General features: G+C 39.4%; 1 protein-coding gene across 2 annotated transcripts in view; it reads right to left on the bottom strand.

Moving 5' to 3' along the window:
* Positions 1 to 13,399, bottom strand: part of LOC122798604 (ubiquitin carboxyl-terminal hydrolase 47-like) — a 766,891-nt gene that overhangs the window by 651,743 nt on the left and 101,749 nt on the right. The gene's annotated exons all lie outside the window — the stretch shown is intronic.

The raw sequence follows: 13,399 nt of genomic DNA on the forward strand, positions 1-13,399 counted from the left end.
ATAGCATAGCCCTATGAATCTCAGTGCGATATAATACATACATATTAAATTTTTAAATATATAACTTAAATGATTTTTCAAAAAACACTTTCTTACACAACTTATTACAAGCATTATTTAAACAATCATGTTAACCTCTATGTTCAACCGCCTCAGTTGCATAGTCTTATAATTTAAAATAAACTTGCTTTTCAACTTTAATAATTTGTGAATAAAATCATCCCCTCTATCAAAGTATGGTTTAGCTAGCACACTGAAGAAAAAAACTCTCATCAGAACTCCCATGGGCCCACTGAAAATGCTCTGCAATTGGATTATCCAACTTAGATTTACTGATATTTCCAAGATGTTCCAGAATGTGTACTTTAGCCATTCCTTTGGTTTACCACACATGAATAGCAATGAAAATTGTCCAAAGAATTAAACATTTTCCCATTTATCTTGGTACCTGATAATTTTTGTTTCTGTTACACACCTTATACAGCCCATATGCATATGAACTTTTCCCTACTCCCACAAACCTTTAAGCCTTCAAATTCATTTTTTTTAATTCAAAAGCCTTCCATATGAGAAAGTTACTCATTTTGGAAATAATTTACCCACTGTCTCATCTTGGTTCACTGCTGGCTATAAGCTATTGACTAGATTCCTTAAACTATCTTAAAAAGGGAATATTTGGTGAGAAAATAAATGTCATTGTCTTGCTCCATATGTTCAAATATATGCATGTGTTACCCATACCCCCCTCCCCATTTTTCATGTGAGACCAAGCTTGAAAAAATTGACAAATACTTCTGCTGTCGTTTATGGAAGCAGAATTTTGGATGAGTGGTTAAGATGTCTGTTTCACAGCACTGATATCTGGAGTTCAGCCAGTCATGACCACTGATCACATTCTATCTGACATTTGTGTCTTCTGTCCGTGCCTGTATGGTTTTCTCTGAGCATTCTGTTCTCTACCACATCTCAACAATTTGCTGATTGACTAGTTTCTCTGGCTATCCATATATGTATTGCATGTATTTTTGCACTTATTGCTTGAGTTGTGGCTAAAGATTGTCTGAGGACTAGTTGAATCCTTTTTGACATTTATTTCTCTGTCTAAATCAATGTCAGTGGCCTCTGGCTGATAACATTTGCAGATGATTGCAAATTAGGAGCTGTCATTCAATCTCCCACTGGCAAAAATGTTCTTCAGGAAGGGCTGACACAGAAAAACTACTAGTGTCAGAGCCGTGAACTAAAAGTAAATGCCAAGAAATGCATAATAGTATCCTTCAGGACGTCATTCACCTCTGCTAACTATCATATTGACAACACACCATTAACAGCTGACCCAGTTGTCATGGACTTGGGGACACACATGCACAGTAATTTAGACTTTGGCCATCATGTGTTTACAGTAGTGAGGAAATCATTGTATGTTGTGCAACTTATAAATAAATGGATGGCATCTAAGTCCAAGGAAGTCATGGTTCCACTTTATTTGGCATTGATCATACCTATCACTGAGATCATTGCTCCCCTTGAGATGTTCCTAACCAGGCATATCCAATTGGAACTTCCAAAGAGGTTCCCCACTAAAACAATACAGGGCATAAGTAACATATGTTATACAGGCTGCTTCAAGGCCCTATTCCTGTATTCTGTCTCCTATGACTGTTGAGGGGTGATCTATGCCTGATATACAAGGCATTGTCAGACCCCAATCTGATGGACCTCCTGCATAGCCGCAAAACAAACAGCACCAAAATTGTCTGTTCTAAAGACTTACCTTGCGTGTGATGTAAATAGGACCTGCTGGAGAAACAAGTATGTATCCCAGAGACTACCCCTTATCTGGAACAAGCTCCCCATCAATGTGAAGCAGAGTTCCTTCTAAACCCAATGCATATGTAACTTGGACAATAGGATGGGGGGCAAGAAATTCATCTCTGGTTTGGTACCTATGTCTCCTATGGACACAGGCAGCCTGTAAATGGTTCATCTCCCAGGTTGCTGCTTATAAATGTTTCACCTCCCAAGCCCCTGCTTACACTTATCTAGAGTACCAGAATTTGTCAGAGATTTGGGATGCATGCCTAGGCTGAAAAAGGCCCCTGTGGTCTTTAGTCTAGTAAACACCTATGAACCTATGAGTACTGAACAAGAGTTGGTGATTAAAAGTACTTATGAACTAGTCTGTCACTGAGCAAAAGTATTTTGCAAACACACATACATATACACAATGTTTTCCAGGAGTTGTTAATGTTATCTCTCCATTACAAATACCTTCTTTCTCAATTTCAAGGTGGCTTATCTGACAGACTGTCAGTTTGGCAAATTAATTCTTTCCAATGCTATTTGGCTGAATAATAACAGACAGAAAGTACCCTTTTCAGTCACTGAAGTTGCACCTTTCTCCACTGTTGTGTGACTTTGGAATTGGTCTACATAACTTGGGGGTGTGGGAGCCTCCCCCATGTAGGGTGCCCCTTCAAAAAAGCCTTCTTTTCTCTTTATGAAAAATAGTTTGTGGCCATTAAATTTCCACCAAATAACATTTGACAGAAAATGTATTTAGTAGAGTGACAAGAACTTGCTTAACTGCATATCTAGAATATGTGAAACAGCAAAACCCCTTTGCTTGCTCCTGTAAGAGTAAAAAAGTCAATTCCTGAGACTGCAGCAAACAGCTTTAGGGGCTTTCTCTTTTCCGCAGGGGGATGTGACAGGTGGTGTTATATATAAGCTGAGGTGTGTAGGGGTAAGGTGCCACGAGATTTTCTATCTGCATTTTTTTTTGCAGCCCGTCCATTTGGTTACATGTCAATGCTACATTTCAAATGTGCGGGATTGATCATGTGTGATCTGAGCACTACAGTTATGAACTGTTAAAAAAATTATATGTGAGCGCAAGAGCTGTTCAAAAGGTGGATACCAGCAGTTGAGATGTCAGCAGGTCTATACATATACCTTTGTATTAAAAGATAAAACTACCAGTCATAACCTTTTGAGTTATTTTAAAAATCTGTCATAAAAATAACAAGCCACTAAATTGAAATGGCAAATAAATAACAAATATGTAGATATTTGTACAAGTAAGTACAAAATTAGTTGTTTTTAATGGATAGATGTTATACAAATCTATAACAGTTAATCAGGTTCTATCCCTACCAGTAGCTAAATATTTTACTGACATCAATCTGGTTCTGAAACAAAAATTTCACAGAGTCACAAAAAAACAAATCTGGGAGTGAGATACTGTCCAGTGCTGCAGGTCCAATGGGCAGACTTCAAAAGCAAGCACTCAACAGTTACTCTCTGGCCCCTCCCCCTTATTTCCTGTTTGACTTTTATTATTATTATAAATTTAAGGTGTCTTGTTTCAACACCCACTTTGGTATAGGTTGACACTACGTACTGCAAAAATGTACATATTTGAGAAGACAGTTTCACATTTTAACAGCTCTGATGTATTTTTTTCTAAAGGCAGCTATATATTCTGTACAACTCTTATTTTTATACAGTATACACTTTACACACTTTGAAATGTATTTAAATCAATAACTAGAATATTTATGAAAAATCAGCTTAATCCAGCTTTTCTGTATGTTTTACTGAAAAATAATTGCAAGCCCAACTCAGGCTGTTACACATGGCTTAAGTCCATTTTACCCAATGCTCTCAGTAATACATTGATTCATTTACAATATGATTTGGAATAACTAGGCCTCTAAGTTAAATTTAAAATTATGGTCTTTAGTACTCAGAAATCCCAAAGTTTGGTCAAAATAGTTGTACTAGTAAGATAAACATAAGGATTAGTTTTGAGTTCTGAAAAGATTTTCTCGAGTATAACCATAGAGTCTTGGATATATTCCATTAGTATATATTTTATGGATGAATAATCTGTCTATGATAGTTTCTGCATGCACTTAAAGGGACACTAACGTATGAGGGGGCAAATGAAGCTTGGCTGATAAGAGCTCCCATTGATACAAATGGCATGAAGCATTTTTCAAATATATTGGTTGCTGGCCCTTTACAAGGGCTCATTGTATGCAGGAAAATGGATGGTGGCCATGTCCGTTCAGAATTTGGTTTGCTTTGTTGTGATCACAGTAGGAGGACAGGCTATGGAGAATTACTGGTTTGATTATGACATGAAATTTTAAAACCACTGGCTATGCATGCTGAGATCTCATCAGAGATTGCTTCCCCTCCAAAAAGAATCCAGAACATCAGTAGCAATGTTTATTTTTATTTTAATTTATTAAATGGAATTGAGCACACTGATTCAAATATACCATTTTCAGGTTCATGTTTGGTAATACAAGAGGGAAAAGCAATACAAAGCAATAAGGGTTTTACAACAAATTTAACAATGATGGTAGTTTGGGATATACAAAATATGTTATAAGAATAATGAAGAGTATGTCAGAGATTGCAATTAGGGAGCTTACGATTGGTTAATATGTAGTCGGGACAATATGTACTTTGAATAAGGGTGCTTACAATTGGTTAATATGTTGTCTGGACAGTATGTACTTTGAAATAAAAAGAAGAAGAAGAGAAAGGTGGGGGCAGTGAGGTAAGAGCTAGCTTACTAGAGAGGCAAGAGTATGGAGTGTGATAATATGAAGGAATGTTGTTGGTGAAGTGTATTTAACTGTCACTGGATGCACAAGAGGAGAATATAAGGCAGGGAATGAGGAATTTTTTTTATATATACATTGCACTTTTGTGATGGAAACCATCTGGCTTGTTTGTGCAGGTATTTTTGAGGTGACTTCTGAATATCCCGAATGGAGACATTTCTTTTAGGTATGTTGGTATTGCTTCTCAGGCCTGTTAGGCCATGATTGAGAAATGGTGGCTGATAGCAGAGAGTCTCCTCTGCGGAGTGACTAAAGTGAGGAAGTATTGTGAATAAAAGTTGTAAGTTTTACCATCTATCAGCTGACTTCAGAAGAAGTTGAATGTGTTTTAGTACAGTTACTTAAATGCTAATCATGAAAGTAATAATGTTTATCTCTGTAGCATTAGCAGAAATTTATCTTTTGATAGGACTAAGCAATGGTGTTCTATATGAGGAACCAAGGTGATAAATCTACATATTCTGTTGGTTGTAGTTTATAGAGAAACCTTTTTTTTTTTCTTGAAGGTGTTTGCTCTAACACAGAGACTATATTCAATCTGGGCTAGAGAAGCCCTTTTCATTATAAACATTCTTCCTTTGGGGAAAAATTGTGAGATTTTCCTTGCCCACAAAGGGTCTATATTAAATCAGCGAATGCTTAAAAATGTGAACGCTGATTTATCGACCCTATGTAAGCGAAAGTTTATGATCCCAAATGCTCGGATCAGTGATTAAAAAAACTTAAACAATAAATAAAGTGGGGGGTTTCACCCTCACACCCCCCTATGTAAATATACCAACTCCAAGATCACACCACAGTGGAGGAAAGGGCAAACTCCCAAAACCGGCCTAATGATTTTTTTTCCCTGGGAAAAAATCGATGTTCCGAGCATTTGAGATTGTAAGCTTTCACTTACATAGGTTTGATCGCTTTTTTAAGTGTTCATTGATTTAATATAGAACCCCCCCCCCACAAAATGAGAAGTTGAGTTTAGATTTTATTGTTTTTTTTGTGTAAAGGTGAAATTAAGTGAAGTTGACTGAGTGATCCAGCCAGATTCCTAGTTCCTTGAATTGTGTCATGGTTTCAATAGGTTGGCTGTTGTTGCAAAGTATTCACCATTGCTTGGACACCTGGAGAGCTTTGACTTAGTATCAAAAATCATGTTTTTGTTTGCCTCGTACACTAGTTAGCAAAGTATTCCCAGATGTTGGAAAACATGACAATGGAAGAAAGACCTCTGTTACTAGTAGATTGGATAGTTTGGGAATGGACTTAATTATGTCTTGTTTTTATAATTACATCTTGTTTTTGTATGCTAGTTATAACATTATTGGTGAGATATAGACTGTACGGATGGAAAAGAGGTGCAATAATGTTTTGTCTGCCTAGAGTGATAAACCATGGCAAAAGGCCACCAGACAGGATTTGTTAATAGGCTTTTTGCAAATTCTTTGTCCAGTTTTTTTATGTAGACTAGAGGTGATTGTGGGAGAGGGAGATAGAGAAGGCATACTAATAGTACTGAGGGTATTTATATGGTAGAGGAGACAGAAAAGAATTCTTTAAGAAAATCTAGAGGGGTTAGTTATCCTGAAGAGCTGGGTAATGTGTTGAAGCTAAAAGGGTCTTTATGTAGAGATCAGCGAGTGACTTTTTCCTGGTTATTTCTTAAAGATTTTAGTTTTGTTTGAAGTAATTGAAATTTTGCCTTTGGGAAGCATTTTTTGCCATGTTTCTTAATTGTATAAAATTATCTTTGTTTTCTGGAGAGGTAAGTTATTTCCATGCCTAGTTTCATAAGTTTATTTATTTATTAACTTTGTTTGTCCAGATAGAGCACTAATTGAGCAATGACCATTTATAGGTTTAGACCAGGTTACATCATAATGTTACAAAACAATGTACTATATAGAAAAACAATTGAGATGTATAATGCCTTACTTAGATATTTGTTTCTGTTCTTTCAATGTAGTGTGCAAACTATAGAAAAGTGGCTGGTCAGTGTTTGTACAATTTAATTAGTGTTTTTGTTTGCAGGGATACTGGAAAATAAAATGTTGGATAGCTCATGATACAAAATGGCTCTATTTTTTTTTTTTTTTTTTTTTTTTTTAGCTGAAAAAAAGGTTAGAATGGAGTGGAGTACTGTATTTAACGCACCTAAAGGTAAATATGATGGGACAGCGGTGACATATATGGTTACTTTAAGTGACTGTAGTGATTGATGCTGAAGTGTTTTGAGCTTATTAATATTGGACATAGGTGGGAGATATGCTAATGATAATCCTAGAAGGGGTATTTGTTACTGTCATTTGTTTTGGTCATGGCAATCTGGGATGATATTCTGTCCTAGAAGTGCAACCTGTTTTGTTGTTTATTTAGCAGTAGGGTGTCACTTATCTGGTATATATTAACAGACAAAGAGGTTTGCTTGAGTTACAAAGCTTTTGAAAATGGTTCCATTTCTTATAGTTGTGGCATTGTTGACTAAAAGCTAAGCACTTTTCTCGTTTGGGCTCATGATTTGTACCACAGTCACAACAGTTGACTATTAAGCCTGCCTTGGGTTTTGCTGAGTCACCCCTTTGCTTAACTTTGTGTGTTCTAGGCCTTACTGAAACTGCACTGGGTTTTGCCTGAACTCAAGCTGTGCTTGCCATGTGCTTGGGCCTGTTTATGTTAACCACGTGCTGCATACTGTGTATGTTTGTACTACAAGGTGCTGGAAGCATGCTCTTATTACTTGTTTGCATATCGGTGTGCTTCTCTGTAAGCTTTTATATTTGATAAATCTCTGTGGCTTTGCTCAACATTAAATCACTGTCTCAAAGCAAAATCTTTCTCACTGCATCATTATTAACACCACACCCAAGCCTGTCTTTTATTAACTCGTCTCTCAAATCAACAAATCTGCATGTTTTAGCCTTATTTCTCAAGTCAGTAATATATGCTGCAAATGTTTCCCTTTGTTTTTGATCTCCTGTGTAAAATAAGTGTCTTTCCAATGTAACATTTGTTTGGGTGTTGCACATTTCTCTAAATTTACGTTTTGCACACTGAGGGTCCCCCTTGATTTGCTTTGTACCACAATATGGTGGTGTTCCTCCTCCCCTGCATATACAGTGGGTGCACACAAATGAATGCTCTCTTTCAATGGATTCTGAACCAGCTAAATTAAGCAGAATGAATGTCCTTGTATGCGTATTTTGTCAGAAAAAGCAGCCTGTATGAAAATATCAAGGTGCTCTGTCTCACATGGACCGGGATTCTGTTCCACAGCATAGGGAGTCTCTGGGTGATGAATCTGTCCCTCCAGCACGTCCTATTTATATCCGTGTTGAGGTTTAAGTCTCTTGCTCTTGTGGCTCTGGTGGACTTGGATTTTTTGAGGTGGAGCATGTCCATTAATTCCGGGTTGGACATGGCCTTGTATGTCAGGCACAGGTCACCTCTGAGCAGACGGTATGCGACTGAATAGAGCTGGAGTTTCTTCAGTCGGGCAGCATATGGCATATTTTTGAGCCCCTTTATCCTTTTGGTGAGGAACTTTTGGGGTCTTTCCAATTGATGCAGGTGTCGGGTAAGATACATTCCGAATGGGGCATTGTACTCAATCATTGGTCTGATAAGTGAAGAGTACAGGGGAACAATGACCTCCCTTGATCTGGATGTGAATCCCTTCATAATCAGGTGGACAATGTAGAAGGTCCTCCTAACCACTTTGGCAATGTGAGTGTCAAAAGAAAGGTTACTGTCAACTTGGGTCCCCAGGTCCCTGATAACCTCTTCTGTGCTTAATGGATTGCCACCTATGTGGTAACTTGGGGTTACCTTGTTTTTACCAAAGGGTATGACTATACATTTTTGGCGTTTAGCTTAAGGCCATGGCTCTGGCACCAGTTATCCGTTTCTATGAGACCTCTATGAAGGATATCTGTGTCTGATGGATTTTCAACTATGGTGCCCAGTTTGCAGTCATCTGCAAACTTTGTCAGCCACAATCCTCCTATGTTTGCCTGCACTTCTGAAAAGTAGATGCCAAACAAGAGGGGGCCCAGGACTGAGCCCTGTGGGACACCACTTGTGACCGGCATGGAGTCTGACATGGCACCAGCAACTCTAACCCTGTGGGTTCTGTCCTTGAGCCAGTTTGCAACCCATCTTCTGACATATGGGTTTACATTTAAGCTGGTGAGCTTTTCTATGATACCCGAGTGGGGTATTGTGTCGAAAGCTTTTGCTAGGTCAAGGTAGGCTGTGTGAACTGCCTTCCCTCATCAATGGCCTTGGTGACTGTTTCAAAAAAGTCGACCAAGTTCAAGAGGCATGATCTGCCCTTGACAAAGCTGAATTGGGTAGGATCCAATGTCTGTAGGTCCCCTATGTCTTTATTTATGAGTTCCATTATGATCCTCTGAATAGCTTTGCAGACCAGGCTTGTTAAGCTTATGGGGCAGTAATTACCAGGGTCCGTAGAAGCACCGCCTTTGTGGAGTGGGACCACAGTTGCCATACTCCACTCTTTGGGTACGTATCCTGTGGTAAGGCTAAGATTAAGCAGCAGCCTTATGTGTGGGTTTAGTTCCTCATTGAGTTTGTGTAGCACACAGCCGGGGACACCATCCGGTCCCATTGATGCTGTGTTTTTAGCTTTAGAGAGAGCAGCTCTCACCTGGGCATTTGAGATGATTGGGAGGCTACACTCTGCTGGGATAGATATTTCTCCTTTTGGGGGGGAGGGAGGGGAGACATTTTCACTGAACCTGTCTGCCAGTATGTTTGTAATGTCTGTGGGTTCAGTGATTTTTGTATCATTTTGGACTAATTCTGAGCATATCTGGGAGTTTCCACCCAGATTTCTAACATAGCTAAAGAAGGCCTTATGATTGTCTTTTGAGTCCTTGGCGATTTTTCCCTCAAAGTTGGCCTTGGATGATTTTATGAGTGATAGTAGTTTTTTACTAGTATTGATCAGAGATGTCTTCCCTTTTAGGGATTTTGCTCTATCTTGTAGTAGCTTTCTGCTCTTGTTGTAAAGTTTGTTTATGGCTGGAGTCCACCAGATCGGGCGCTTGCCTTTGGTGGAAAGGGTCTTGATTTTATTTGGGATTGCTTGATCCATGCAATCCTTGAGGTGCTCTTAGAAAGCATTTGTAAGGGATTCAGCAGCGTGGGTTGTGGTTTCCAATAGCTCAGGGGCCTTGAAGGATACCACACCAGTCTTAAGAAGTATGAAGTTGGCTTTTGAGAAGTTCTTCACTGTGGTCTTTTTTGTTGGGGGCGGGATGTGGATCTCTAGTGAGATTAGTTTATGGTCTGATCTCACCAATGAGGGCTATACTTCTGGTGTGGAGCATTTTGTCCCCATGTTTGTGATGATCAGGTCTAGTATATTTTCACCTCTTGTGGGAATGGTGACAAGTTGTTCCATAGCATTTGAGTTTATGAACTCCAGGAACCTTTGGGCTAGGGTATTGGGGCTTGAGTAATGTTCCCAGTCTATGTTTGGGTAGTTGAAGTCACCCAATATGATGGTGTTTGGAGAGACATTTATACTCTCCAGTGTCTTCAGGAAGGCTGTGTGGGGTTCCTGAGTTTGAGAGGGTGGCCTGTAACATGCTACAAACTGTAGAGCAGTTTTGCCTATGGTTAATTGCACCTGAATGGTCTCTGATGCTTTGTGAGTTGCCACCAGCCTGGAGGTGTGGGTATCTTTGATGAATATGGATACACCCCCTCCTTTTGTGGTACAGTCCGGGTTTTGGGGCCGGAACGCATGATATGAGGTAAAACCTGATAGTGCCGGGGTGCTCTCAGGAGCCTTGAACCAGGTTTCAGTCACAGCACAGACATTGATGTTCTCCATACTGAGGAGAGCTTCGATAGAAGACAGCCTCAGACATATATATTGACCTGCATCTAAGCAGCTGCTTCTAATGCAAGGGAAAAGGTGTAAATAAAATTCAGACACTAATTAAAATGCACTGATGAGGTTGACAAAGGCTGATTTCTGTTGCTGCCAGACTGGCTTACATGAAATGATATTCACTGAAACTAAAACCCAGAAGGTCATCTAGGGTATACAAGCAGTAAGTTTTACAGATCACTAATAATTCTGATGTCTTGTACCATCTCAAAATAACATCTGTGGAATGTACAGATTCATTGTCCCACCCTGGTCCTTTTGAAAAATTACAGGGACCCACATGCTGGATGAAAGAGATTACAGAAATTAGACAACAAGCCTCCATAGCTTGCAGAATTGTAGTACTAACAGGGTAAACACTACCAAGTCTCAGAGAGCCTTGTTTGGCATCTACTTCTCTGAAGTACAGGCCAACACTAAGGGACTCTGGCTAACAAAGTTTGCAGATGACTGCAAACTGGGAGCCATTATCGAATCCCCAAATGATGTGGATACTCTACAAAAGGGCCTTACAGAAACAGATGCTTGGTGCCAGAGCCATGGGCTCAAGCTCAATGCCAAGAAATGTATTGTTATCCCCTTTGGGAAAAAACATGTATCCATGAATTACCATATAGGTGGCAGTACACTAAACACAGAAAGTATGATAAGAGACTTAGGGACACAGGTGGACAGTGGTCTCACCTTCGATAACCACATCGCCACAACAGTCAGGAAATCCTTCTATGTGGCACACCTCATCACGAAGGGCTTTTCATCCAGAAAAAGGAGGTCATTATCCCACTGTACTCATCCCTCATTAGACCCATTATAGAATACAATGCCCCATTTGGTATGTACCTCTCAAGACATCTGCAACAACTGGAAAGGCCTCAGAAATACCTCACTAAAAGAATCACAGGCCTAAAGCAGATGCCCTATGCTGACCGCCTTAAAAACTCCAGCTATACTCTGTTGCATATCGTCTACTCAGAGGCGATCTCTGCTTAACATACAAGGCCATGTCAAACCCAGAGCTGTTGGACATGCTACACTTAAAGAAATCCCAATCCCTCAGAGCTACACGCTCCAGGGATCTAAACCTTGTCATCACAATAAACAAAACATGCTGGAGGGATAGGTTCCTGACCCAGAGACTCCCCAGACTCTGGAATAGATTGCCCATACATGTCAAGCAGAGTGCCTCTTTGGACCTCTTTAAGAGGAACCTTGACGATTGGATGGGAGAAAGGAAATTCACCCCAGGGATCACGTCAGTCGCCCTGCAAGACAGGGGTTCAGGAAAGTAAATAATGTGGGAAGAAATAGCCAGGGAATTGTTATGGCTAGGCTTGTATAGGCCCTAGGGTTGATAGCCTAGTACCAACCTATGAACCTATGAACCTATGAGACAGACAAGCTCTTTTGTAGGAATTGAAACTATTCGCATTGGCTATCTTTTATCTCCAGAATCATCTCTTTGTTTTATAGCATTATGCAGAATTGTTTACACGGTTTTGGGAACATTCCCTACGTGTTTTCCTGGATCAAAATTGTCTTCCGTGATAGGCATTTTGTTCTTTGGGGTTTGGGGGAACCTACATTTCAAGGATTTTTAGCCTGTCCTAGCTTCCAGTCTAAAGATCTGACAGAAGCATTATTAGGTAACACATCACTAGAGACACATGGCCTATGAATACACAAGACAGAAAGGCACAGATGCTGTTCTATTAATACTTTGCAAACAAGTGACACTAGCAAGACCCTCCCAGTTACATAAGCAAGTTACCTCTAACTTCTTAAAGGCATATAGTGCAGTAGGTCTTTTTGGGTGAAATTCAGAGAAGGAGGCTTTATTCATTATATGGTTGGGGCAATTTGCTCCAGTATCAGGAAAAGAGGGTTAGTTATTCAAAAAAAAAAAAGGCTCAGCTCTTCTGAACAATTTCTTTCTAGTTATTTTATGGGTGATTTTAGCTGTGGGTTTGTAACAGGAAGGCTATCTCCCAGGATTTGCATGTCAGACTATCGAGTAAGATTTTTCATACTATAGATGTCATAAGGTATGGCCTAAGAATTTCCACTCACCTGTATAGACTGCATTTTCTGTTACATGGAAGCTTCAAATTCCATAACAATTCACCCATTTTCCTTTGCAGATCCCCAACAGGATTCCTGTGTATTTGCTGTATCAAAACCCTTTTCCTGATAAGTCTATTTCTGTATCTTGAAGGCTAATGCGTTGATTTTAAGGCCCAAACATGTACTTACAAGACTAGGTATTATTTAGTTGCACGTTCTCAGTCACAGAACTTGCAAAATAAATTCATGTAGTTAGCTTCATTCTGATCTCAGCTTCAGGAAATATATAGGTTGTAGGAAGATAAGCATGATACAAAGTATTAAGGAGAGGCAACCAAACTGAATGGGTTTCAGTATACTGAAAGTACAGGAAGTATTCCAGAGGATTGTATCTGTATAACTCACTATGAGAGAAATGAGAGGTTTCAGTGGGAGGCATAAAGGGACAGTGATAGCAGACTGATATCTGCACCTGAACCTTCCTTAAGATTTGTCAGGATTATGTGGGGCAGAAATACAAATCTTTACGTTAATATTTTAGTCGTTCTGCTCTAAATCTTTGCTGCCTGCATATGGTGCATTAGATCTAGGAGTATGGAAGAATTTGCTGCATCCTTTCGTAATTCAGGATCTGAGGTACTATGGAATTTTGTCCTCAAGATTAGTGCCCTGAGCATGATGGTATGGCCTATGAAAAATATAGATGGACTTTTCCAATCATCAGTGCAGAAGTAGAGATCGTTCTGAAGTGAATATGGTGATCTGAGGAGAAGGTACAACACACGTG

Source organism: Protopterus annectens, chromosome 3.part1, assembly GCF_019279795.1.
Source record: "Protopterus annectens isolate FY-2018-M chromosome 3.part1, PAN1.0, whole genome shotgun sequence".
Taxonomy (NCBI): domain Eukaryota; kingdom Metazoa; phylum Chordata; order Ceratodontiformes; family Protopteridae; genus Protopterus; species Protopterus annectens.